Source organism: Mytilus edulis, chromosome 6, assembly GCF_963676685.1.
Source record: "Mytilus edulis chromosome 6, xbMytEdul2.2, whole genome shotgun sequence".
NCBI lineage: Eukaryota > Metazoa > Mollusca > Bivalvia > Mytilida > Mytilidae > Mytilus > Mytilus edulis.
This window is the reverse complement of record NC_092349.1, coordinates 5480469-5486982: the sequence shown is the minus strand read 5'-3', so window position 1 is coordinate 5486982 and position 6514 is coordinate 5480469.

The following is a 6514-nucleotide window of genomic DNA, read 5'->3' as shown; positions in this document are numbered from 1 at the left end:
AAAAAACTTCTCCTCTGAAACTACTAAATTAAATGTAACCAAACTTGTTCACACACATCATAAGAGTATCTAGTTTAAAAAATGTGTCTGATGACCCTGCCCACGAACCAAGATGGCAGACATGGCTAAAAATAGTACATAGGGTAAAATGCAGTTTTTGGTTTATCTCTGAAACTGAAGCATTTAGAGCAAATCTGACTGGTGGCTAAAATGTTCATCAGATTTAGATATATCTGCCCTAAAATTTTCAGACAAATCAGACAACCAGTTGTTGGGTTGCTGCCCCTGAGTTAGTAATTTTAAGGAAATTTTGCAGTTTTTTGCTATTATCTTAGATATTATTATAGTATCTAATGATATCTTATACTATAAATTATGATTTTTACTTATTTTACATGATTTCCAAAGCATCAGTAAATACAGGTGACACAGGCTCTTTAGAGCCTCTAGTTAATTGAAAACTCCTCCTCTTTATCTTATCATTTGAAGTCATAAGTAACAATCAAACTTTAAAATAACATTATTCACTTTAACAGTATTAAAATTAGAACGGATGTGGTATAATTGCCAATGAAAGAAAAACCCATTAGAGAATAAATAACATCAACTATAGGTCACCTTCAACAATGAACAGTAAGCTTTAACATTTTCATGAACGGCAAATGTAAAATAATTCAAACTAGAAAACTCATAATCCTGATTTATGAACTAAACAACAAATCATGATACACAATAACAATCTTCAACCACTGAATTCCAGGCTCCTACAGAAAAGTATTTGTTGCAGCTCTCCAAAAATAAAAAAATGTATAAATTAGTCCAAAAAAATATGTAACAATAAAGAATCATTAGAATTGGGGTGTTTAAATATAAAGAATAGGGAAAATGAACAACAACCAAAAAGAATAGAATAAAAAGACCTAACAAATTAAAGTAAACGAAGGACCCCATCTAGACCTCCATATGTAAGTACACTAGATCTAAGTAAAATGTTAGAAATTTGTCACCAGAAGCTGGAACGGAACCTATAGTCATTTAATAATCCCAGATTGATGTTTTCAAAGTCAATGTTACCCAAAAAAGGTATGTACTTCAACTTTAGATGAAAAAATGCCAGCAAGTTATTGAATTCTCAAATTTGTGTCAATCATTTTTTTTTTTAGAGAATTCAATTATTATACCTTGTGTGACATTTCTAATAAATGTTTTATACAGGACATAAAAGATAATGATTTCTACGACTTTAAATTGTGCTAAGAATTCTGTTTTGCTGGTATATTGAGACACATTTAGCTCATTTAACTTCTGACAACAAGCTGCTTATTTTTCTGGAGAATATAAATGCAACCATATGCAATAATGCCACCGGTACCGTGTATGGTCTATCATACCTTGTTCGAAATATTTTGTTCTTATTTTATGTTAGTAATTAAAAATCTTGGCAACACTGAATCTGTATTTTAGTATTTGTTTGTTTGTTCACCACTAAACCACAATGGACAAACAAAATAAAGTTTGAAATTATGCCCACAACTTTCTCAATCTTTCTGAATTCTATGTTCGTGGTACGTTTCAGCTGATAGTCCACTTGCTATATTCTTCGACCCGTTTTGTCTTTTGTAGTTAAATTAATATTTGATCAAGAATAGAAATAGATCAAGGGGTTAAAAGCATAGGTTTTGAATGAAAGATTTCCAAATAAAACATCTGTAGGGGCCACTTCAAACAAATAATTTATAAAGAAAAACAAGAATGACTGCCTGTCTGGAAATAAATAGGTATCAAGATTAAATTTGTGTTAGCCAGACGCGCGCGTTTCGTCAACAGTAGACTCATCGGTGCCGCTCGAATAAAAACATATGGCTTATCATTTCAAGCAATTGCTTTTTCTTACCAATGAACTATTTCCGTATACAAAAGTCTTCATCAGCGATGTTTGAATAAAAAAAAGTCAAAAGACCAAATTATTAATAGAACGAAGTTGAAGGCGTTAAGAACCCAAAATTCTGAAATGTTTTGGCAAATACAGCTTAGGTAATCTATTCCTTGGGTAGACTGAAAATCCTTAGTATTTCGAACAGTTCAAACTTTTTCAATTACTTTAATGATATCCGCTTTCCATTATAAATCTAAAAATAAGCGTTTTATACTCATCTTTCTTCAGTTATTACATTACTTGGTGACATCAATCTAATATTTTATACATTTAATAAGTTTCGTCCGAAACACATTTGATCTCAAACATTTTTTTTTTTTTATAAAAGTTCAACGTTTAAATGATCTTACTCGGATTAAAAACGTAGAATAGATATATTCTGAAAAGTCAAATTATCATGCAGCATTTTTTTTATGTTAGGTATATGCTTATTTTATATTTTGAAACTTTTAAACTAAAATTACATAGCTTTTCATTCTCCTTAAACTAATTTTGATTACTAGTAATATTTCATAGTTCAAGTCATTAGGCCAAATAAAATAGTATGTGTGGCTACAGTTACATCCTAAAAAAAGTTAGGGTAGGTACATGTAGGTAGGGGTATTTTTATTTTATGTTTTTTATTTACATATAGTCTATGGGAGCAACCTTCTGACTTTACCACAAACTGGAATCCGCTTGTATTCGCTTCACTCAAAACAAAGTGTAGTAGTCAGTCGACTACCAGCTTAACTTTACCAGTGCTTAATTAAAAATAACAAAAAAAATCTTAAGGGTAGGCGTTTATTTCAAAAAAAAAAAAAAAAAAAAGGAAGGGTATGTAGGGTAACTAGAATCACATTTACTTTTTTTTATTTGGCCTTACATGGTGCCCCAACAATCCGAAACAATCACATGTGAATTTGAACGAGAAAGGTTTTTTTCATTTAAATTTAACCAATATATTCTATTGATGTAACAAATTAACATGTGCATATTCGCGTAAAAAAGTTAAAGACCACTTTTCTTTTCAACAGTATACTATTTCTTATTTTTGAACTCTGAATGAAGTGTGACATTATATGATATACCTATCATTGTACAAATTGTACTCGAAAGTCTTTAAGATTGATATCTTATTGACTTATTTTTTAGGACTGTGCATATAGATTGAACTATTTAAGTAAAGACAAGATAATAAAGTATGTTGCGAGTTAATCATACTGAACGAGAAATAAAGTGTAACATAGGACCTTATATAGCATATATATGTGGTCTAATTTGCTGTTCGGTGTGAGCCGAGGCTCCGTGTTGAAGACCGTAACTTGACCTATAATGGTTTACTTTTATAAATTGTGACTTGGATGGAGAGTGGTCCCATTGGCACTCATACCACATCTCCCTATATCTTTATTATTTTCGAAGATGTGACTGATTTTCTTTGCATATATCTTTTAAAGGAGTACGAGATGCGTTATCAAAGTAACCAGTGTCAAATATTACTCAGTTCGAAGAAAAAAACACTAATCAATTCTCTTGAAAATTCGTATTTAAGATGGAATACGGTGGTTGTCATTCACTTGGAATTACTTAACAACGAGACTCTTCAGGGTAAGATAAAGATAATTAAAACACAAGAGTATTGAATCAAGTTACGTACGTATATAATTATAAAAAAAAAAATTTTCGCCCAAAATTCAATCTCTATTTTTCAATTGCATATACTGTATCCAGGTCCTAAGACCGCTACGCAAGCTAAGATTCATAAACATGCATACCTTTCGTTAGTCGGTGATTCCTTTATTCAGTCGGTGATATCTTTTGTTCGTCCTTATTCCTTGCTTTAGTCGCTTATACCTTGCGTTAGTCGCTTATACCTTTCGTTAGTCGCTGATGACTTTCCTTATATATCAGTCGGTGATATCTTTTATAAATCGGTGATACTTCCTTCAGTCGGTAACTCATAGTCGTAAGTCAGTGATATATTAGTCTCTGATACATTCGATAAGTCGTTGTTGCCTCAAGGATACCCGTCGTACGTCGGTGATATTATTCTTTACTCGACGATGTTTTTCATAAGTCGATGATACCTTTGGCCGTGGTTACCTTTTTTTAGTCAGTGATACCGATATCTGTTGTTTTCTTTCGTTATTTGGGGATACCCGTCGTAAAATAGGGACTATTTAGTCGGTGATATTTTTCGTTACTCGACGATGTATTTCATAAATCTGTGATAACTTTAGCCGTGGTTACCGTTGGTTAGTCAGTGATACCTTAGTCCGTTGTCAACTTTTGTTAGTCTTGGATACCTTTCAATAGACGATGATACTTTTCGTCAGTTGTTGATACCTTTGTCCGTTGTAACCTTTCGTCAGTTGGTGATCATTGTGACATTTGCCTGTTGTAACCTTTCGCCAGTTGGTGATACCTTTGTCCGGTGTAACATTTTGTCAGTTGGTGATACCTTTGTCCGTTGTAACCTTTCGTCAGTTGGTGATCATTGTGACATTTGCCTGTTGTAACTTTTCGCCAGTTGGTGATACCTTTGTCCGGTGTAACATTTTGTCAGTTGGTGATACCTTTGTCCGTTGTAACCTTTTGTCAGTTGATGATACATTTGTCCGTTGTAACCTTTTGTCAGTTGGTGATACCTTTGTCCGTTGTTATCTTTCTTTAGTTGGTGATACCTTTCCTTAGTCGATGATATGTTTCAATAGTTGATACTTTTCGTTAGTCGGTAATACCTTCCGGTAGTCGGGGTTACCTTTCACTAGTCGGCAAAACCTTCCATTAACCGTTGACACATTTTTCGAGTCAGTGATGCCGTTCTGTAGTCGTTTTAATATTTCGCCAGTCGGTAATTAATACCCTAGTCGGTTATTCCTTTTGTTAGTCGGAGATACATTCTGTTAATCGGCGATACTCCTAGTTAGTCGGTGAATCTTTTCATTAATCAGGGATACATATGGTAAGTCGGGGATTCCTTAGTCTGTTATTCATTTCATTATATTATATATATTTATATTTCGTTAGTCGGTGATAGCCTTGTCGGTTACTCCGTTTGTTAGTCGGAGATACATTCTGTTAATCGGCGATACTCTTTGTAAGTCGGTAATGCTTTTCGCTAATCAGGGATTCCTGTCGTTAGTCGGTGATTCCATGGTCGATTATTCATTTCGTTAGTTGGTGATCGATACCCTAGTTATTCGTGAATACATTTTGTTAGTATGATTATTCTATGGTTTCTTAACAGTCGAGACGCATTCTATCTTAGAGACAGAAATGGTATCTTTAATACCTCTATAGTTATATCTATATTTCAACAAAATCTCACTAATTTGTTTTTATCAAACACTCTTCTTTAAACTTGTAATATCTCTTTTAAAAGTATAGTTGTTTATATTAGATACCCCACCCTGTGGATAGAGTCTTAATAATATTAATAATTCTTCGTATTGTACACAGCGTGACAATTTTAGAAATGTACTTTGAAACATTTTAGGATTTTAAAAATCGACCCAGTTGGGACATAATAACAACACCGCGACATGTACCGTTTCTGTCCAATTTTACTGCACAAGAAACAAAGAACAACCGGGAATTTATGTCTGCCCTTATAAAAAGATACCCGAACAACAAAATGTGTCACCGTACTGTTTGTATAAATAAACAAAAAAATTAAATGGTAACTGAACAACTCATATGAAACATTTCCGTTTCCAAAAAACAATTGAGTTTTTTTATTTAATCATTTATCGTAAATATGAACACGTTTTATATTTTCTAAGTTATTTGAATGAAATCCTACATGCAAAAACAAAATTAATCATTAACTTTTTAAAATAACGATTTGGGCTTCAAATACTAAGTTTTCGCAATAAATAATTAGTAAAAATTAAAATTAGAAATATCATATTTCAAATGCTTTCCGAAATTGTTTATTGATCGGTAAAATATCTTTGACAATCAACGATTTCTATGAATTTTTAAGTAAGTTCTATATGAAATGTGTTTTTAGATTTTCAAAGTTTTGTTCTCTAGTGAATTGGCGTATTTAAATATTTATAGAATCGGTGGATGTTTAAAGCACCCTGGGACACTTTTTACTCGTTTAAATTGAACTTTCCTGAATGCTGAAGCTCTTATATATTATATCTACATGTATTAAAATTACATATATTTTATTTTAATTTATACTGAGGCCTCTCATGGGGATGTCCAAGTAATCACATTGTCTATTGTCTATACCTAATCACAATTGTATTGCCAACATAATCACACAATCATTAAATATGTTTTTGAACAAGATAATCAATTAATCAAATGTTGAATGCTAAATTATAATATAATCATAAAATATTTGGTCTGATAATCACATAATCATTTTAAAAAGGGCCAAGTAATCACGCAATCAAAAACCCTTTTAAAAACCCCTTTGAGGAGGCTTTTTACTCTCCCATATGTCCCCCTTACATATAACTTTTTTGTATCATATACAAATTACAGTATGTCTATTGTAGGCTAAAATAATAAGGCCTAATTTACAAAGGACTTTGTTTATAGTAATATACAATATAATAATAGATCTTTATCTAAGGA